This window comes from Nematolebias whitei, chromosome 17 (assembly GCF_014905685.2).
Source record: "Nematolebias whitei isolate Nwh7 chromosome 17, NemWhi1, whole genome shotgun sequence".
Taxonomy (NCBI): domain Eukaryota; kingdom Metazoa; phylum Chordata; class Actinopteri; order Cyprinodontiformes; family Rivulidae; genus Nematolebias; species Nematolebias whitei.
In genome coordinates, this window is record NC_056514.1 from 13452058 (window position 1) to 13475513 (window position 23456).

Genomic DNA, 23456 nt, shown 5'->3' on the forward strand with positions numbered 1-23456 from the left:
TGATATGCCCTTAAGACATAGGGGAGGAAAAGTTATCAAAAGCTTTCTGTTTCATATATATTAAGTTTCATATATATTAAAGGGGCATGGCCAAGCCTCAAAATTGTGCTTCACGCCATAAATTTACAAATGCTATAACTTTCACATTGAAACACCGAAATGCACCAAACTTGGCATGACTCAGCCCTGTTGGATGCCCCAATGATCCACTGTGGTCATATTTTGATGTCATCAAAGCCACGCCCCCTCAGAACAGGAAGTCTATTATTTTTACTTGGAATGCTCCCCCTTTGACACCCTTGACCTAATCAGGATGATCCTGTCTTAGAATACAGATAAGATGGTCTGACTTGATGTAAATTACAAGCAGTTGTAGCTAGAGGATGTGGGCGTGGCGGCGTGACGAATCAAGAAGTGAAGCAGTTGCAAAACGTTTGGCTCTAAATTGTACAGATTTAAGCCAAGGTGCACCAAAATCACAATGATCGATCATTCTCCACCACTTGAACAGGTATCCAGGATGTGGCCAATAGTCTTCATAGCACCACCTACATTATTCCTACAGTTATATCTCAGTGATACAACATCCAATCTGCACCAGATTTATTGTGCATCATCAGTGAGAACGTCTAGACACATTGATAATGTGATTTAATATATGACTCGAGTGTGCCCCCTAGAATATTCCAACAGTTATATCTCAGTGAAATATCATCCAATATGTACCAGATTTATTGTGTGTGATCAGTGAGCACTTATAGACACATTGGTATTGTTCTTTAACATTTGACTCAAGTGCACCCTCTAGATTATTCCAACAGTTATATCTCAGTGATACATCATCTGATCTGTACCATATTTTAGTGTGCTATTAGTGAGCACTTCTAGACACATTGGTATTGTTTTTTTTATTTTATTTTGACTCCAGTGCACCCCCTAGATTATTCCAATAGTTATATCTCAGTGAAATATCATCCAATATGTACCAGATTTATTGTGGATGATCAGTTAGCACTTCTACACACATTGGTATTGTTCTTTAACATTTGACTCTATTGCGCTCCCTACATTATTCCAAAAGTAATATCTCAATTATATATCATCCAATCTGTACCAGATTTATTGTGCGTGATCAGTGAACCATTCTACACACATTTGGTTTTGTTATTTAACATTTGACTCATGAGCGTCCCTTAGATTATTCTCAACGTTATATCTCAGTGATATATCATCCGAAATGTACAAAAATTTTGGTGCTCATTAGTGAGCACTTCTAGACACATAGGTATTGTTGTTTAACTTTTGACTCAAGTGCACCCCCTAGATTATTCCAACAGTTCTATCTCAGTGATACATCATCCGATCTGAACCAGATTTTTTTGGTTTTCATCAGTGAGCACGTCTACATACATATTGTGGTTTAACATATGACTCAAGTGTGCCCCCTAGATTTTTAATCAGTTATATCTCAGTGATATATCATACGAGCTGTAGCAGATTTTTGGTGTGTCGTTAGTGAACACTTCTAGACACACTGGTATTTTGGTTTAACATATGAATCAAGTTCTCCCCCTAGATTATTCCAACAGTTATATCTTAGTGACACATCATTCGATCTGTACCAGACTTTTGGTGCCTCATCTATAAATATTTCTACACACTTTGGTATTGTTGTTTAACATTTGACTCAAGTGCTCCCCCTAAATTATTCAAACTGTTATATCTCGATATGCAGTGCCTTGCGAAAATATTCGGCCCCCTTGAACTTTTCAACCTTTTGCCACATTTCAGGCTTCAAACATAAAGACATAAAATTTTAATTTTGTGAAGAATCAACAACAAGTGGGACACAATTGTGAAGTGGAATGAAATTTATTGGATGTGTCAAACTTTATTAAATAAAAAACTGAAAAGTGGGGCGTGCAATATTATTCGTCCCCCTTACTTTCAGTGCAGCAAACTCACTCCAGAAGTTCAGTGAGGATCTACGAATTATCCAATGTTGTCCCAAACGACTGATGATGATAAATAGAATCCACCTGTGTGTAATCAAGTCTCCGTACAAATGCACCTACTCTGTGATAGTCTCAGGGTTCTGTTCAAAGCGCAGAGAGCATCATGAAGACCAAGGAACACACCAGGCAGGTCCGAGATACTGTTGTGGAGAAGTTTAAAGCCAGATTTTGATGCAAAAAGATTTCCCAAGCTTTAAACATCCCAAGGAGCACTGTGCAAGCAATCATATTGAAATGGAAGGTGTTTCAGACCACTGCAAATCTACCAAGACCTGGCCGTCCCTCTAAACTTTCATCTCATACAAGGAGAAGACTGATCAGAGATGCAGCCAAGAGGCACATGGTCACTCTGGACGAACTGCAGAGATCTACAGCTGAGGTGGGAGAGTCTGTCCATAGGACAACAATCAGTCGTACACTGCACAAATCTGGCCTTTATGGAAGAGAGGCAAGAAGAAAGCCATTTCTCAAAGATATCCATAAAAAGTGTTGTTTAAAGTTTGCCACAAGCACCTGGGAGACACACCAAAAATGTGGAAGAAGGTGCTCTGGTCAGATGGAACCAAAATCGAACTGTTTGGCCACAATGCAAAATGATATGTTTGGCATAAAAGCAACACAGCTCATCACCCTGAACACACCATCCCCACTGTCAAACATGATGGTGGCAGCATCATGGTTTGGGCCTGCTTTTCGTCAGCAGGGACAGGGAAGATGGTCAGAATTGATGGGAAAATGGATGGGGCCAAATACAGGACCATTCTGGAAGAAAACCTGTTTGAGTCTGCAAGAGACCTGAGACTGGGACAGAGATTTATCTTCCAACAAGACAATGATCCAAAACATAAAGCCAAATCTACAATGGAATGGTTTACAAATAAACGTATTCAGGTGTTGGAATGGTCAAGTCAAAGTCCAGACCTGAATCCAATCGAGAATCTGTGGAAAGAGCTGAAGACTGCTGTTCACAAACACTCTCCATCCAACCTCACTGAGCTCGAGCTGTTTTGCAAGGAAGAATGGGCAATAATTTCAGTCTCTCGATGTGCAAAACTGATAGAGACATACCCCAAGAGACTTGCAGCTGTAATTGCAGCAAAAAGCAGCGCTACAAAGTATTAACACAAGGGGGCCGAATAATATTGCACACCCCACTTTTCAGTTTTTTATTTGTTAAAAAAGTTTGACACATCCAATAAATTTCATTCCACTTCACGATTGTGTCCCACTTGTTGTTGATTCTTCACAAAATATTAAAATTTTATATCTTTATGTTTGAAGCCTGAAATGTGGCAAAAAGTTGAAAAGTTCAAGGGGGCCGAATACTTTTGCAAGGCACTGTATTATCCGATCTGCACTAAATTTTTGGAGTGTCATAAGTGAGCCTTTCTATATACATTTGTGTTGTTTTTTAACATTTGACTCGAGTGTGCCCCCTAGATTATTCCAAAAGTTATATCAATGATATATCATCTGATCTGTAGCAGATTTTTGGTGCGTCATTAGTAAGCACTTCTACCATACCATACCATACTACTTTATTTATAAAGCACTTAAAACAGCTACAAGGCCAACCAAAGTGCTGTACAGACAAAACAACAGGTAACACACAAAGCAAAATACAAAATGATGTAAATCAGAATATAGACATAAAAATGATGCAGAAAATGATGACAAACCAGTGTGGAGCATACAGGAACAAAACACAGATCATCTGGTGTTGAAAGCTACTGAATAGTAGTGAGTTTTTAAACGGGACTTGAAAACCGAGAGGGAGGGGGCCTGTCTGACAAACAGAGGTAACTCATTCCAGAGTCTTGGTCCTGCTACAGAGAAGAACCTGTCACCTCTGCGCTTAAGACGAGTTCCTGGAACTGTGAGGAGCAACTGGTCCGCTGACCTCAGGGAGCGTGGTGGGACATACGGTTGTAGCAAATCAGAGAGATTGGTTGGGGGGGGGGGGGGGGGTGACACTGTTCAGTTATTTGTAGACATACATGAATATTTTGAACTGGATTCGAAAGTGAACCGGTAACCAGTGCAGTGAGGCCAAAACTGGTGTAATGTGCTCTCTTTTGCCTGTACTGGTTAAAAATAGGGCTGCTACATTCTGGACCAGTTGTAGTCGTGCAATGGAGGTCTGACTGATACCAAACAGGAGAGAATAACAGTAATCAAGCCTAGATGTAATGAATGCATGTATTACTGTATCCAGGTTATTTTTGGACAATATGGGCTTCAGTTTAGACAGCCGCCTCAGTTGGAAGAAGCATGATTTTATAATCATGTTTACATGCTTCAGGGAAAGGTCCATTATCACACCCAGATTAGCGACTCTTTGTTTTTCTGACAGGGATAGAGTGGAAAGGTCGAAGCAGTGGTTTGTGATTGTGTCGTTGGGAGGGAACAACATGACTTCAGACTTCTTTTCATTGAAACTCAAGAAATTTAAAGCCATCCAGTCCCTGATGTCAGCAAGGCAGTCGAGCAGCGGTTGAATCGAGCATGTACCATTTTGTCTTAGGGGGAAGTACATTTGACAGTCATCGGCATAGAAGTGGAAGGGCATGTTGTGTTTCTGGAAAATAGCACCAAGCGGCAGCAGGTATAAAGAGAATAGGAGGGGACTCAGGATGGACCCCTGCAGAATCCCCCGTTTAAGCTCTGCCTCTGCAGAACTAAAATCCTTGATGGAGACACAAAAGGATCTGTCAGTGAGGTAAGATCTGAACCAATTGAGGGCTGATCCTGTGACGCCCACCCACTGCTCCAACCTATCAATGAGGATCTCATGGTCGATGCTGTCAAAGGCGGCTGTGAGGTCCAACAGGACAAGCAGTACAGAATCACTGGTATCTGTGAATCTGAAGATGTCGTTAAAGACCTTTAGCAGGGCAGTTTCAGTGCTGTGGAGAGGTTTAAAGCCAGATTGGAAAAGCTCTAAGATGGCGTGATCCTCCAGGAAGCACTTCAACTGGGACTCGACTATTTTCTTCAGTACTTCTAGACACAATTGTATTGTTGTTTAACTTTTGACTCCTGTGGGCCCCCTAGATTATTCCAACAGTTATATCTCAGTGAAATATCATCCAAAATGTACCAAATTTTTTGTGCATAATCAGTGAGCCCTTGTATACACACTTTTTAATTTTCTTTAACATTTGACTCCAGTGTGCCCCCTACATTATTCCAAAAGTTATATCTCAGTGATAAATCATCCGATCTAAACCAGATTGTTGTGCTTTTTGATTGAGCACTTGTATATCCATTGGTATTGTTCTTTAACATTTGACTCCAGTGCACCCCGTACATTATTCCAAAAGTTATATCTCAGTGATACATCATCTGATCTGTACCAGATTTTTCTGCATAATCAGTGAGCACTTGTACACATATTTTTAATGTTCTTTAACATTTGACTCCAATGCGCCCCTTAGATTAATCCAACAGTTATATGTCAGTGATACATCACCCGATCTGTACCAGATTTTATGTGCATGATCAGTTAGGACTTCTACACACGGGTATTGTTGTTTAACATTTCACTCCAGTGCACCCCCTAGATTATTCCAACAGTTATATCTCAGTGATACATCATCTGATCTAGACCAGATTTTTTGTGCTTCATCAGTGCACACTTGTAGACACATTGATATTGCTGGTTCATGACTTGACTTAAGCCCGGCCCACTCAGAGAAGAAACTGATGATTATTGAGTGAATCTTCCAGATTGGCACTGTGTAAGATATAAGACTGAAACCGTATTTGCTAACTGTTGATTACCACATATGACATTTTGAAAAGCCTAAAGGAAGTCCTTTACATTCGGGACAAAACATGAAGTGACAATAATTCCTGTCTGGAAGGTCGGATTTTATTCAAACTTGTAAGGCTTGCAGCTGGACTCATACTGATATGGGCGGAAGGTGATTGCAAAGAATCGGCATATGCGCAACCTGGTGGACACATGTGGGAATTGCATGAGAGCGTTTGCAATGGCGACTGGGAGGCATTGCTTGAGCTCCCGCAGTCGCAGGTGATGTCGAAGTTTCAGTGAATGAGCAAGGGAGGGTGCAAGAGCAATTCGCGATGGCGACTGGGCGGAGTCGCTGGAGCTCCTGCGGTCGGCGCAAGGCCGGAGTGGCGCTTTACTGTGAGGGCCTTCAATGCTGCTTGCAGCTTTAATTTAACTTGTGTTCAGGCCTCAGGTGGAACCACAGCTTACTGTTAAGTGGTTTATGAAATATTTTGTTAACAGACAAAAAAATAAAAAAACAATTCTAACACAAGCAATGACGTGATCACTTGCTTTTCAGTATAGTATTAAAAAGTGTCTGTTTGACTGTTCACATACAGAAAGCAGCAGCTTTAGTGTAAGAGAAGGAATCAGTAGGTCATACTTTGGCTGGGAACTCAGTGTTGACTGTGAGCAGCAACAGCTAAAGGTAATTTCCACTGATTGGCTCTAGGAGTATGTCTCCAGACGAGCACCATTCCCCGCTGGAGCATTCCCTACCAACCGGTACTTGTGCCTCCAGCCCTTTAATGTATTGATTGCTAAAGAATACTTACCAGTGTGTTTTTCCTCCATGTTTCCAGAGACGCATTATCTGAGCCTGATCTCCTGGACCACTTACTTGATGACTTGAGCCTTTCATGTAGGTACTCAACTAAACAGCTCTCCCCTCAGCTGCACCTGCGCCATCCAACCAGTCACTTTCTTCATTCCACGATCACCACTGCATCTACTACCTGGATTATCCCTGCTGGAAACCCTCTGCCTTCTCCGAGTTGCAACCAGCCAACCCAACCGTAAGGAATCAAGAACCAACATCAACAACTCCAATCCACATCATCATTCTTGAAAATAGCTAGTTTCCCTCCATTTATAGGTCTCCTTGAACCCTGCCTTGTATACAGTATATTACCCTCACCTTTGTAACAAAATCACTTTAATCACATTTGGCATTCTGATTCTTTTCCTCTCTCAGTCCGTACACTTTGTGTTCTCACCCTCGTGGCACATTTTGTTTTATTCAAATGTATAAGCAGCAATCAGCTTGAAGTTAAAATATCTATAATTATTTAATTTAGGCTCATGTATTGACGTTCATATATGTTTTGTAGGACCAATTTGTTGTTGCTGATTTTATTATCAGTAATAGCTGACAAAGCTTAGGTCCAGTTTGAAAAACCCTTAACATGGCCCTTTTTCTGAGCTATAGATTTGATCCCTAACAAATACGCTCAACTAAGTGGCCAAAACCTTTTGCTGATACGATTCTGTGCCCTGCAGGATTGTGCCATGGACCATGCATGTGACCTTTAAGCCATTATAGAGAGAAAATCTTTGCCTGTCCAAGCAGATAAAGGAGGAGAAAAAGATGAATGGCAAACATATCTGGGGAAAAAAGAAAGGGTTTAGCTCACACTTACACACAAAACATAGACCAAGGTCAGTCATAAAGACAAATTAAAGCTGCTACAAAATCCTCGTAACTCTGAAACAAATAGGGCTCGGCATGACTGTCCGACTCCATCAAAGCAGCTGCACCGGGGAAATAAATGCAGACTGTTTTTCAAGCTTGTCTTTCAGCTAATTAACCAACTGGAAATCAGGCCGGAGGGGGAGACAGCTTTCCCCAGTCGCATCAGAAAAAAAAATCTGCTGAATATTAGTCCAATCTCCAAGTGAGCCATCAACAGAATGAAACGGGGCCAGACAAAATGTTCGAGAACACCGACAGATGTATTGATTGATATTCCATACATCTGAGTTGCTTCTGTGTTTAGCTGCTGCAATTGGAAATCCACGTCTGTCTTTCTGAAATGTCCTGCGCTCCATCCCTGCTATTGTTAATGAAAACCAGAACAGCTGTTTCTTGAGGCAAGATGTGTTCTGATACCAAGAAAACGGGGTACGAGCAAGCATGCATGCATTCATCCATGTGAGATGGATTATTGGCTTCAACGCAGCAAATTTTGCCATGCATTGAACATTTAGTCTCATTCAAGCAACAAAAAAACATCTGTTTATCTTCTGGTAATGTCTTCTCTTAAAATAAAACTTTTTTTTAAACTGGTGTAACTACGTTTGGCAAAAGACCGTGTTGACTAGCTACAACAATACATTGTATAAAATCCTAAACTGTCGCTTTACTGCATCTTTTACCTCCTTTTTCATAAAAAAGGCCAAATTACTCCAAAAATGCTAATTACTGAAACTACATGTATTATACATCTCTTACATTTTCAAAAGTTTTTCAATTATTCATATATTTTGTAACACTAATTTGTACATGGGTGGCATGGTGGGTAAGTTGGTAGAGCTGCCACATCTCAGCGAGAAGGTTGCCAGATCAAATCCCGGCCAGGGGTCTTTCTGGGTGGAGTTTGTATGTTCTCTCCGTGCTACATAGGTTTTCTCCAGGTACTCCAGTTTCCTCCCACATACCAAAAATATGCATGTTAGGCTGATTGTCCTGACTGAACTTTGTTGGATTTTCTACCTGGATTGTAGAACATGAACTTTGATGTTTTGAACCACTTTGGTTATGGCTGCCTCACAGGAGTTGACAGGAGAGAGGACAGGCCCCAGGAGATATCTTATCATCAGCAAACTGGTTGGTCTACTGTGTGGGTGTGCAGCTTGTGAGACTCAGTTTGCTTTTGGCTCCTTGGATTGATGAAGCTCTTTGGGTGAAGGACAAAATGTTTCAACAAAAAAGAAACCATCCAGATTACTTGACTTAACTTTGTTGGATTAGGCTGATTGGTAACTCTAAATTGTCCCTATGTGTGAGTGAGAGAGTGAATGTTTGTTTGTCTTGTCCTGTGATGGACTGGAGACCTGTCCAGGTTGTCCCTGTGATGGACTGGAGACCTGTCCAGGTGTCTCTGTGATGGATTGGAGACCTGTCCAAGTGTCTTTGTGATGGACTGAAGACCTGTCCAGGTTGTCCCTCGCTTTTTGCACAGTGACTGCTGGATATGGACACCAGTGACCTCTACAATCCCAAAAGGAAGAAGTAGGTAAAAAGATAATGGATGGATGGATAATTTGTGCATGTATTACCCTCCTGACTACTAGGAAAAATAAATATTGTTCGTGTCCAATATTTTATTATTAATGAGGAAGAGAAAGGTACCAAAACCCACCCTTTCATATTTGGTATCAATAAGAAGCCCTAAATGTCCTCTGTACAGCGCAAAATGAGTTAATTCAGTAGTATACTGTGGGTTGGAGATATTCAGGTTTACAAATGTCCTCCAAGGAGGACAAATTTGAACTGTTGGTAGTCAGGAGGTTAAAAGTATAAAGTTAAGAGTTGTGATTTGTTGCTAATCCAAAGAAGAAGAAAAAGTAAATGCTATGTCAAAATTTTAAATAATTTTCAGCCTGAGGGATAAATTAATCTCACTGGGCTGATGTACTGTATACTCTCCTCGAACTGAGAGCTAATTAGCATTAGATATTTAAAAGATTTATCTATTTTTTGTTTAAAGTTAAATAATTTGGCTTAAACTTGTTTACCTCAGTAAAGCTGGAAAAAATCAGATGTCCTAGCTTTTCAGCAGCCTTAAACGACATATTACCTTTGTGAATCTGGAGCAGCAGGAGAGTCTCAAGTCACATTCACAGGGAAGCTGATCCATGCACTCTTGTGTTGACTGATCTATCCACAGCAGGTGATTTGTGCACGTGTGCTTCACAATTTGTACCTACATAGTATTCCTACTTGTGCAAATTGAAATGTGCACATTTGAAAAACTGTTTAAGCATTTGTGAATCTTGGCATTTCTAAAACTTACGGCACACCTGTGGATCTTGTATGCATACAATTCTCATTGTATGCTTGTATGATTACTTTTGAGATTGATTTATCTACATAGAAAAACCACATCTTCATTTCTGCTACTTCCAGTTCTGTCTCCAGACCATACAACATAGCTGGTCGCACAACTGTCTTGTAAACTTTTCATTTGACCTTTGCTGATACCCTTTGGTCGCAAATCACTCCTAAAACTTTTCTCCATCCACTCCATCCTGCCTGGACTCTCTTTTTCACCTCTTTACCACACTCCCCCATTTTCCTGGACAGTGGACCCTAAGTTCTTGAAGTCCTGCACCTTTGTGACCTCTGCTCCTTGTAGCCTCACTGTTCCACCGGCCTCCCTCACAAACATGTATTCTGTCTTACTACGGCTGACTTTCATTCTTCTTCTTTCAAGTGCATACCTCCACCTCTCCAAGTGCTCTTCTACCTGTTCCCTGTTTTCACCACAGATCACAATGTCATCTGCAAACATCTTAGTCCATGGGGATTCCTACCCGACCTCATCTGTTAGTTGGTCCATCACCAGAGCAAACAAGAAGGGGCTCAGAGTCGATCATTGATGCACTCCCACCTCCACCTTGAAGCTATCTGTCACTCCTACAGCACATCTTACCACTGTCCTGCTGTCCTTATACATGTCCTGTACCAGACTGACAAGTCCTGCTGTCCTGTTACATATCTTGTACTAGTCTGACATGTCCTGCTGTCTTCTTACATGCCCTGTACCATTCTGACATGTCCTGCTGTCTTCTTACATGCCCTGTACCAGTCTGACATGTCCTGCTGTCCTGTTACATATCTTGTACTAGTCTGACATGTCCTGCTGTCCTCATACATGCCCTCAGTGTGACATGTCCTGATAACCCTATATGCGCCCAGTATCAGTCTGACATGTCCTGCTGTCCTCATACATGACCTGTACCAGTATAAAATGTCCTCTTGTCCTCATACATGTCCTATACGAGTATAAAATGTCCTCTTACATTTCCTGTATCAGTTTAACATTTCCCGCTGTCCTCTTACATGTGCCGTAACAATTTTGGTAATGTTTGCCAGCAGTGTGTGTTTCTGTTAATGTGTGTGCTTTTAGCAAAATATCTTTTGGCCCTTTTCCATTAGTAACGGTACAGCACAGTTTGACTCAACTCAGCATGGTTCCAAGGCTTTTCCTCTAGCAACAATTCATGGAACTGGTCCCTTTTTTCAGTCCCTTTTTCTCTGGGGTTCCAACCATGCCGAACTGGCACTAAAACGTGATGTCAAAACACTGTCGGTCACTGATTGGTCAGGGGGTGGAGTCACTGGTTGTTTGAGAAACTTTCACAACAACTCGATTTGCCATTTGCAATAACTCATACTCGAGGAGCGACTGGACCTATTTTAAAGATTTTAGAAACAATAACGACAACGCCGTGGTCTAATGCTGAATACAGGCGTTTTGTGCTATGTGGCCGATGACAAAAATCAGAGCAAGCTAGATGGAGCTCAACTGGTCCCCCGGGTCCTCTCCTCAGAGCCCCCTTAGTCCGGGCAGGGCATCATCTCCCTGGCTCTGAGCTCCGCCGGTCACCGCTAAAGATCCTCTGTGCTGCCAACTCGCGGGAGCATACAAGACCCGCCCTCCCCGTCCTTGCGTGCTCTTGCTCCGAGCTCCACTGGTCACCGCGGAGGATCATACGAGCTGCCGACCCATTGAAGCGCACGAGGCCGGGCCCAACACAAGCCCCACAACAAGCCCCAGCCTCATGGGCTCCTGAAGGCCGGACCCCGAGCCCGGCATACCAGGACGGGTCTGGGACGGAGGGTGGAAACTATTTTTTTTAACATTTTATGTATATATATATTTTTTTTAAATCAGTGAAAATTTAAATAAATAAATAAATGGTGCCGGCTTTATCATGAAATCCTGTTTTCACTTTACTGACTATAAAATAATCTGTTAAAGTTAACTCAGCTGAAAAATCATAAAAAGACACAAAATTATTGGATCTCAGGAATATTTCCCTCAAATATGCTTAAAGAAGAGATACAGCCTATAGTTCAACTTTATTCTAACCCGCAGATGTAACAAATCACAAAACAAAAATTTAACTCTAAAGCAAAGCTAAAAATAAATTTAAAAAATATCTGAATAAGAAACAAAACCACACATCTAAATTGAACAATAAAAGTAGACACAATGAGTGAAAATACTTCAAATGATGAAGAAAACATAAAATAAAAATTTAATACAAATGTTTTTGTAGAATCTGGTTCATCAGAGATTTAATGGTGAACTAAAGTCATTAGCAAGATTTAAATATATATTGTTTAATTCATTCATTTTAATGATCTGTCTTCTTTATAATTTACCAGAAACTTAAAAATAAATTCTCACCCTGTACTGAAGCCTGTTTCAAGGTCTTAACGCCCCCAGCTGCTAAGGTGCGTGAAGTGCATTTTTGAACTCCGAACCCACCCACTAGAACGGTTACTGAAAGTGTAATGGAAACAGAACCCGTACCGTGTCAAGCTGAGTCGAACCATGCTGTACTGGTACTAAAGGTACTAATGGAAAAGGGGCATTATAGACCACTGGACAGATTTTATTTGCGTAACTCTCAGATAATAATCACTGAATATACAGAATATCTACAAATCATTAAGTTTAGAGTCTTCCCACTTTGGTTGGGAGATGGACGGCCTCCATGGCTTATCAATATTTGCTAAGACAAAGTCGGCTATGCAGATTTTTGCAGATATTGAGCAAAAGTTTGATGTGGTAGAAGCTGAGGCATTTTTAATATGTACTTTAGGAGCTAACACATCTTGAAAAATTTTACTGTTTTATGAGATCATGCATGAATATATTTACACGATTTGACCAAACAGTTATAACTCTATCCCTGCATATCAGAAGATGATCTTAATTTAAAACTGTGGAATGAACGATGGAGGGAAATATTTATATTTTTAATGAATGCTATGTCTTTATTTCCTTAACTGATTTTATCAGCACTATAACACATGCAAATTAAAAGTAGCCAAGATAGAGGAGAGGACAAAAAAAACAAAAACCCGTCATCCCCAGAAAGCATATGACTCATAAACTGCGACAGCATTTCCCTCCATCTCCTAACGCGTACATACAGATAGATTTGTTGCTGGAACCCTCTTGGTGGTTGTTTATCACGACCACAGCCGCCCTCAGAGATCTGTGGCTCGGCTTGTGCAGAATGTTTAATAATACGTCCAACCAGGGCAGCCCTCGTATGGATCAACTAACGAACGCACGCTGCATTAATGCTGCTCTGGTTCTGGAAAAGCTGTGCTCTCTAATTAAAGAGCTCCTCACTTACTATATAACCCCCGCATAGGATACGTGTGTGCGTTAACGTGAGCTGAGAAACAAACAGGACATTCTGTGGCTTTCAGAGCCGACGTCACTCCAGCGTGAGGGCTGTTGATATGCATGTGTGGGATGTGTGGGCCTGTTTATACGAAGCTGTGGAGATGCATGCTGTGCCAGAGTGAAACTGTGCTTGTGCGTTTGGTTTTACGTGAACTCATGCAGGATACCAGGCCCACTATAATTAGGGAGGCTTCACACTCCAACTCTGTCTTCCATTATTCATATAGCTCTCCTCTGCAAACCAGCAGAGATGGTAAATATGAGAGCAAATGGATCCAGGTGGACATATTAAAGATGGAAACATGAACTCATACTATTTTTTATTCAATGTAACTAATGCATTTCCCCCCCTTTATATAAACAGTTTATTAAGAAAGGAAAAAAAAACAGAGTTTCTCTGTACATCCAGAACATTACTATGTATTATAACTAGAAACAGGATTGGAAGCAGGAAGCTGAAGCCACAAGAAAAAGAAAAAGAAAAAACACTTTTCAATTTTATTTAATTTTTAATTTTTCTTATTATTATTTTGTTTAGAATTGACAAATACATTCCAACCATTTAACTTTAATAATCTTTTGAAAAAAAAAAAAAAAAGGATTTAAATTCCAAGTTAAGGCAGCAAAACCACGCTGTTCTGTTTTGTATAGGCTTCGCCCTTTAAGACTGTCGCTAGTGGGTTTATCCCTAGGCGCACAGCGCAGCAATGAAAACTTTAGTCCACGCCCACCTGCTGTGTGGGCCTCACCCCTGGTCTGTATAAATTATGGTGAGACTGGGTAACCAGCTCCCATTTTTTCTTCAGCCAGCTATCTAGCATTGTCAGAAGAACGAAGAACGAAAAGTTGTCCAGCTTTGACCTGCACAAACTTTGCTAAGGATGCCTGGGTCTCCGCTACGCCAACCTCCTGCAATCCTGGTGAGCTCTTCCTCCCCGAGGAGAAGCAGACAAGCAGCCTTGTTCAAGGTAAGCGCCAAGGAGTGCTTTTCCGTGGCGGGCCACTACCTGCTGGATGTCGCCATCACTGTTTCCAACGGGTTTTTTTTCCCCGCGGTAATCGAATGATTTCCTCGAATAAGGCGATGTTAGCAGCAGCCCCGCTGAATGTTTTTCTGTGGAGGGCAGCTACCTGCTGGACGATGCCACCGCCTTTTTCGAACGTGTGTTTTCCTTGCGGTGAATTGGATGATTCAATCAAAAAAAGCGTTGTTGGCAGCAGCTCCACTGAGCGTTTTTTTCTGTGGCGGGACGCTATGCGTGGGACGACGCCACCACCTTCTTTGACGCAGAGTCACACAGTGAATCGAATGATTATTCTGAGAAAGGCGATGCGGAGCTGCCACTTCCCTCCTGGAGAGCGTAGTGACGAAAGACGAGTGGCCGAGCGGATGCTCAGCCACCTCGGATCTTTCCACGTCGGCGACCACACCGCTCCCATCCGTCGGTGCCCTCCTCTCGGATCTGCCCGGCATAATCCAGGAGGATGTTAACACAAGGGACTTTCTGTCCCTCGCCTCCCTCTGCCCTGATCGGATGATCTGGCGGCAAGGTTGGCTCCACCCCGGCTCGTTGCCCTGACTCCATCTGGCCTCGCTGTCCAGCTGTGACGTCACACCGGAACGAGGCTGCAGCTGGAGCCGGCAAGCTGAAGACATCCGTCTCCACCTTCGCCTCCATCTCCAGAGTGGAGGGTTTTACCGATCTGTGTTTTTTCCCTCAGTGCCCCCCCTGAAGCCAAGCCTGGTGGTGGCACTTGGGGCAAAAGCTTCCAGGATGGACCAGCAACCTGTCCCTCTAGGGAAGCATGACCAGATGGTGACAAGGTCTCCAACTGAGCTCACCAGTGCACATTCCAGATGGCCGCAGCGAACAACAACATCGCCCTGCTGGCCTACAGCATCTCTAAGGGGCTGGAGGAAGCAGACATGCTGGAAGAGACAAAGAGCTATATTTCTGTAAAGCTGCTGATGTTCTCTTAAACATGTGCCACCTCTGCGGTCTGCCTGTCCTGCATCGCCGCCTGGATGACCATGATCCAAAGGACCACTTGGCTCCGCCTCTCGCCAACCTTGTCCGAGAGGCTACAGAAAGACCTGCTGGAGGGCCCCATCACCCCAGGGGTGCTGTTCGGGGCCAACTTTAGGACCATCCCCGAGAAATCGCAGAGGTCCGAGGAGGTCTCAGAGACTGTACACCATCTGGTGACGTCACAGTCCTCCTTTCGCCCCTCCGGCCGCTGGAGGGACTGCCTTGGTCAACAACAGCAGCAGAGGCGCACCACAGCTGTGGCAGCGACTTCACGCCCCGCTCCTCCGCCAGCCCCCTCCACCAGGTAACAGATCCTTGAGGGGAAGGTATGTGTTTTTTTTATTTTGATGATGTATATATATATTTTTTTAATATAAAACAGAAACACCTCTGGAAGTAAAGCTTTTTCATCTGAGACTGTCAGATCAGCTGAGCTCACAGCTGCCTCTCTTCACACATTCCCCACATAGAATGAGCTAGTAACCTCTAAACAGCGTTTTAAATGGCACTGCAGTTCAGTAAATATCACAAAACACTCATCTGCCACGTCAGCTAAAATTATGTTTTTTCAGCAGACCGAGTCCGGTAAAATCCCTCGTTTTCAGGCAGGGCCCGTTTTTAATTTCTGCTGTTTTCTGACCACTCACAGTGCAGCGGGAGTAAACGTGTTTTCTCCACGACAGCTGCAGCCTCCACCGAAATGGCATCTCACTCAGAAAGCGCTCACGCCTCCTCTCAGTGTGCGCCGGCTCACCTCAGCTCTATGTGAGACCGCAGCCTGGGCTTAGCACAGAGGCACACATACAGCCCTTTTTTTCTGTCGGAGCCCTCCTCGGGTTCCCCCCGGAGAATCTCCAGAGCGAGCGATGGCAGTAAGGATTTTTAGTCTGGTTGATGTTCATGAGAAACATAACACAACACAAATGCGTGCCCACTCTCCAAGAGTTACTCAGAATGGCAGCAAGTGTGTTCCCTGGACAGATGGACGGACCATATGACCAGAAGGGGTTACACACTGCAGTTCGCAGCTCAACACCCACCATTTAGAGGGATTATAGAGACAGTTCTGTCTTCTCCAGAACAGAGCTCGTCTCTCCAGTCAGAAGTTCAGAAATTTCTGACGAAAATTGATTTCCAGAGTTCCCAATGGAGAGTAAAATATGTTTTTTTTCCACCTACTACTTCCTGGTTCTGAGAAAAAACTTGAGGGATGAGACCATTCTCGATCTGTTCATGTTCAGCAATTCGATTGTGGGGAGACAATTCGACATGCTGACAAACAGCTGCTGGAGAACTTCACCAGGACGACTGGTTTTCACCTCCACAGCTCTGAAGAGCGCATATTTTCACATTTCCATCATTTTGAAACACCCCACGCACGTTCTTGAAATGTGTGGAGACGGCTCTGCAGTCATTACACATGGCAGGAATGAGAATTCTTTTTATCTGGACGATCTGCTCTTATTAGCTTGGTCTAGTTGGAAAGCTGTCGCACAGACAAAAATGCAAGTGTTCCACCTGATAATCTTGGGGTTTCTATAAACTGCGAAAAGCTTCCGTTTGTCCATCCCAGATGATTGTTTATCTGGAAGTGGAGCTGAACTCAACTACAATGAGAGCCCGTTTATCACAGCTGAGAGCCAAAGCTCTATCAGCTCAGCTCCTCCGTGTCAAACCCAGCTCCGCCATGTCAAACCCTGCAGCATAGTGACAGTTCTGCCTGTTATGCGACTCCTGGGACGATGTCAGCGGCTCACAATGTGGTTTTGCTGGGCCTACTTCACATGAGATGCCTTCAGAGATGGTTCGTCCACCTGCGCATAGATCCTGTGCGTCAGAAGAGGTGGATTATCTTTGTGCCCCCCTCCGTGAGAACTGATCTGAATCACTGGGGAAACCCTCTCATTCTGTCAGAGGGAGTTCCTATCAGCAGGCTTACGTCACATGTCTCAGTTTTCACAGACGTGTTCCTGTCGAGCTGGGAGGAATGTGTCTGTCCCAAGCAGTGGTAACACAGTGGTTGGACCACATGTCGCTATACATATTGTGCTAGAACGTTTCACGGTCTGAAATGTGACTCAGCATTTGCTCCCTGCTGTGGAACCAGCATGTTCTGATCCACACAGACAACAAGTGATAACAGTTTACATAAACTGTCAGGGAGACATGCGCTCAGCCCAACAATTATGCATTGCGAAACAGCTGTTGTGTTGGGCACACACAAAAACCTGCTCTCCATCAGAGCAGTGTACATTTCTAGTGTCATGAACAAGCGAGCAGATATCATGTTGAGGGACGGTCCCTGCCACAGAGACTGGAGCCTCCATCCTGAGCTGATTTCTCAGATTTTGGAGCAGGTTTGGCCACGCAGCACTGGATCCGTCCGCCACATGGGAGAACTCCCAGAGTCAATTATGGTTCTCAATGAGCCCATGAGACGACCCACCGTTAGGAGTGGACACCTTCGCTCACAGCCCGTGGCCAAAAATGCTCCTTTATGGGTTCCCTCCAGTCCTGCTGATATCACGGACCCTGGACCAGGTCTGGGAGGAAGAACCATCAGTCATCCTCCTAGCTCCCCAACACATATGCGCTCCGTGGTTCCCGAATCTGCAGCGACTGATATCGGGTCGGCCGTGGGAACTGATGTGGGGGGGGCGCTCTCCACCAGGCAGGAAGAGCGATCAGGAGTTACCCAGCAATAGGTCAGCATCTTTGGGTCTGTCCGCTGAACAGATCCATTTAGAAAAGATGGGCCTCGCACAGGATGTGGTGCGTACGTTCAGGGCACACAAGCTGCTTTCACCACAACGCTGTACACATCAAGTAGACAATTTTTCAACGCTGGTGCACAGAGAAAGGCGTGGAGGCCATCTCATGGCCACTAGGTGGCATGCTGTCCTTTCTGTAGCAGCTGATGGACAGAGATCTAGCGTTCAGCACAATTAAAACTTATGCTGCAGCTATTTCTTCCAGTCACGAGGGCTTCGGTGACAGAACAGTTCTTAATCACCCGTTGATGAAGCGTTTCCTGAAAGGTGTACGGAGAAACAGACCGGTGTCACGTCCACTAGTTTCACAGTGAGACCTAATGATGGTCCTGCACGCTCTGATCAAAGCTCATTCTGAGCTTTTAGATCAGGTTTCACTTAAATTCTGTCATTAAAACAGTCATGCTGTTAGTTCTGACATCGGCAAAGAGAGTGAGTGTTTGTTTGCTCTCTCTGTTACTCCCTCATGTCTCAGAATTCAAGCTGATGGCAGTTCAGCTGTACTGTTCTGTACAGCTGAACAGCTATACAGCTGCTCTGTAAAAAACCTGCTCTGAAAAATATCACAAGCTCATTCAGATCGAGAGTGATAACCTTGGATGGGTTTTATCCTCTCCCTCATAATTCTGAGGAGGAAGAAACATCTCACCTCCTTCTGTCCCTTGCGTGCATTTTTCATGTTATGTGGCGCACACGGCCGCACTGCGCTGCTTTCAGCGTATGTTCGTGCATTACAGGGACAGCTCTTCAAGACGTCCTCTATCCACCCAGTGCCTCTTACAGTGGTTGTGTGAGGCTATTTCTGAACCTTACAGTTTATCTGGACTGGATCCTCCAGAGAATCTCAGTGCATTCCACCAGAGGGTTTTCATCCTCCATGGCTCTGTATGGAGGGTGACAGTGGAGGATATTTGTATGGTGGCTGTCTGGTCATTGCCATGTTCAACTATTCGTTTTTATCTGTGATGTTTCTACTTTCTCCATGACCCATTCTGTTCTCAGGATTCTGACAGAATGATTATTTGTTTCATGGAGCCTCACTTTTGAGCTCACATTTGCCTGCATGCAGTCGCAGTGTGAGATATTTATTATCAGTCAGAAGTTCATGACTGCTGATTTTATGGTTATTAACCGGTTCATCCTGAGGAGCTGTTGGTCTGCTCTGTTTATCGTTACACTGTTACAATTCGTATCCTCCGTTGTTCCTATTCACAGCAGCAGGTCTGCTATCTCAGCCTTTTTTCCTCACCAGAGATCTTCTCCGGTGCGCTCCTGTGCATGGAGCACGCAATTACGCAGCCTGTAAGTACGCACACAGAAGGCTGAGTGATGAAATGGTTTTTTTTTTGTGCAAGCAGGTGCTTCATGTTGTGTCTGAATGGACCCAGTGAGGCATAGACTACATCCTACTTTGCCTTTAACCCACTAGCGACAGATTTAAAGGGTGAAGCCTATACGAAATAGAACATTGGTTCCGTACTGTAACCCCAGATTCTATCAGTATAGGCGTAGCCCTTTAAGCTCTGGGCCTCAATGGTTCCTAAATGGCTGAAGAAAAAAGATATTTGGGAGCCAATTACCCGGTCTCACCATAATTTATACGGACCGGGGGTAAGGCCCACATAGCAGGTGGGCGTGGACTAAAGTTTTCAGTGCTACGCTGCGCGCCTAGGGATAAACCCACTAGTGACAGTCTTAAAGGGCTACGCCTACACTCATAGAATCTGGGGTTACAGTACGGAACCAACGTCTGCGTTCATTCTGATAGCACGTGATGCTGCAGTGTGAGGACATACCACAAATTATTCCCCTTTATCTTTTCAGTACTAATAGTCCGTCAGAAAAAGATAATCTCAAATTACCTCAGCGAGATCAGACGTCTCACATGTTGAAGAACAGTGGAGCCCTAATTTGACATGCAGCTAAGCATGTCTGCAACAGTAACTTTACCCAGCTGCTATAAGTCCCCACACAGTCGCTATTTGGAGCGTGGCGAGGAACTCCGGCTACAAACCACCATTTCTACCAGGAAGGAGAGAAAAAAAAAAAAGACAGACCACGGAGGGTGGCACGGTGCACGGGTCCGGCAGGATGGTTCAATGTGACCCACTGCTCTCCTGGTTGCTCCAGGGTTAGCTGTCGTTGCCGTGGTTGTTATTGTCATCATGCTGCTAATGGTACCAAACTGCTAACAAGACCATGCCGCTAACAGAACCACACTGCTAGCAGGACCATGCTGCTAACAGGACCATACTGCTAACAGGACTATGCTGTTAAAAGGACCATGCTGCTAACAGGACCATGCTATTAACAGGATCACGCTGCTAACAGCACCATGCTGATAACAGGACCACGCTGCTAACAGGACCACGCTGCTAACAGGACCAAACTGCTAACAGGACCATGGTGCTAACAGGACCATGCTGCTAACAGGACCACACTGCTAACAGGACCATGCTGCTAACAGTACCACGCTGCTAGCAGGACCATGATGTTAACAGGACCACACTGCTAACAGGACCACACTGCTAAGAGGACCATGCTGCTAACAGGACCATGCTACTAACAGGACTATGCTGCTAACAGGACCACACTGCTAACAAGACCATGCTGCTAGCAGGACCATGCTGCTAACAGGACCACACTGCTAACAGGACCATGCTACTAGAATCATGCTGCTAAAAGAACTCCACTGCTAAAAGATCATGCTGCTAACAGGACCATGCTGCTAACAGGACCACACTGCTAACAGGACCACACTGCTAACAGGACATGCTGCTAACAGGACCATGCTGCAAACAGGACCACACTGCTAACAGGACCACGCTGCAAACAGGACCACACTGCTAACAGGAACACACTACTAACAGGACCACGCTAACAGTACCACACTGCTGACAGAACCACTCTGCTGACAGAACCACTCTGCTAATAGGACCATGCTTCTAACAGTCACAGTGTTTTTACAACTACTTTTATTTTAATAGCCTTGTAATTGTTGTATATTGTTGTCTGTGCTTTATGCTGTCTGTCTAAAATAGGTCTCTCTTGTAAATGTGTCCTTGTGACTCAGTGAGACTAGTCTGTATAAATAAAGGGTAAATAAAATAATAATAATAAAAAAAGTACAGATAGAAAACCAAAACTGCATTCAGACCAATAAGTCCAAGGTTCTCCAATCTAGACCCTGTTTATTTGTTCATAACTAGAAAATCAATTATTGTGATTTAATAAAGAGGCACAGTGATCAGTTAACAGTTGCAACCAGGAACCTTGAACCCACCAGGGGTGGATTTACGGGAACTTCTTTTGAAGTCAAAATGTCGGAAAGAAATAAAACATTGGCGATTGATTAGGGCTCGTGGTTCACAATGTGCTGCTAATTGTGTCATTATTTACCCTCCAAAAAAAGGTATTGACTGATATATTTATCTCTGCAGAAAGCAGAGAAGGGAATTTCTCCCTGCATTCATTTATTCAGGCTGCCAAAAGAAGATTATATCAGGGCGACTGATTAGCGGACCATGTTCGTCTTAATTTGCAGAAGAAATATGAGCTGACCTGACCGTTGGCATGATGGTAGTCATTACCGGAAACAACCGAGCGTGTCTGTGCTCACAGATCGACACAAAGTTCAGGATGTTAAACGCAGAACAGAATGGGTTCTCTGCTTTTCAGTTAAAACAGCACATCATATTAAAACTTTAATTAAAAAAATCACAAGTAAAAAACACTGAAAGCTGTGCCAGCCTTAAACAAGCTATCCAAACTATCCAAATAAATACAACACTTGATGAAAAGCCGTTTGAGGCAGAAGGCCAAATATCCTGGTTCTATTTCTGCTTCCTGGATCTGAACTGAAATGGACCTGATGCTCTGAGATGAACTTGGTCATATACAGGTGTTACACAAACCTGTCTTTTATAATAGGACTGTAAAGCACTGTTTGTACTTTGTTACAACTTGGGGTGTCCTCTTCAAGACCAGGACTCGGTTCAGCTTTCTTTAAGTGTCATAAGGATGGATTTGAGAAGGAAACAGAAAGGAGGACACCACACCAACCTAAGGGAAGAGTCACTGGTGGCCTTACCTACCATAGATTCACTTTCAGCCACCCCAACCATTTGAAGAAACTGTACTTTAAAGAAATATAAAATCATGAAGCATAGTTTTTCAAATAATAGTGGTGGTGGGTTTACATATACTGTATATTGTGGCCAACTTGCATTTTGACGTGGCATCCCAGTTTTTAAAAGCAAACTTTCTTACACCTAGATGCAGACACACACCGATATGGAAGCTGATGCCTCACTTATTTTTCAAGTTATCATGCTCACAACGTGCACAGCTGGACTAACGGATGGTATTTCCAGACCTCTTTATTTTTAAATCTGCGACGGGTAAAAAAACAAACACTGCGCAGTGGCTCACAATACACATGTATGACAATAAGACCTCATTGTGAAACATTAAACTATAAGAGGATGCCCAAATAAACTATTGAGCTTACCACAACTTACTTATTAACACACAAACTCTGAAAAACAGGCATCAGCAGACAACGTGATGTACAGACTAACAACAATAAACCTGAAATATTACTAAACAATAAACCATGAGGGCCCTTTGTACAACAACTGGATTTAATTGAACTGAATTTTAATTCAAGGAAATTATACTCAAATCAGATGAATTGAATGGAACAAAAATAACTTTAAATAAATAAATTAAAATTGGTTCTATAGTTTCAAAACATTAACATAACTAGTACTGAGTTGAGATTAATTTGATTAAACCAAATTTATAATACGATGTAACTAAATAAACTGAAATGGATCTCATTTAAATCAGACAAGTGACTTGGACTAAACTGCATTGAAATAAATGTTGCTAACTGAATTGAACTGAATGTAGTTCAGTTGAAATGATGTTTCCAAATGAACAGATGGTAAACGAATTACTGAAACCTACATTAATTAAATGTTATTCAACTAAAGTTAACTGAATTAAACTAAACTGAACAAAAATACTGAATTGGGTTTAAAATTAGTGAATAGAACTGATTTTAACTCAATTTAAATAAAATCAGCTGAATTAAATGGAACTACTGACCGAATATGTTGGCTTCGTTCCCGGTGAGAGTTGGACTCCGCCAAGGTTGCCCTTTGTTACCGATTCTGTTCATAACTTTTATGGACAGAATTTCTATGTGCAGCCAAGGTGTTGAGGGGATCCGTTTTGATGGCCTTAGGATCGCATCTTTGCTTTTTGCAGATGATGTGGTCATATTGGTTTCATTAGGTCATGATCTACAGCTTTCGCTGGAGCGGTTCGCAGCCAAGTGTGATGTGGCTGGGATGAGGATCACTGTCAAGTTTTGTCAGGTTTCTTTAACTGTGCGATTCCCCACT

General features: G+C 43.1%; 1 protein-coding gene across 1 annotated transcript in view; it reads right to left on the bottom strand.

The window, feature by feature from the left end:
• Positions 1–23456, bottom strand: part of dnah9 (dynein, axonemal, heavy chain 9) — a 428033-nt gene that overhangs the window by 202094 nt on the left and 202483 nt on the right. The gene's annotated exons all lie outside the window — the stretch shown is intronic.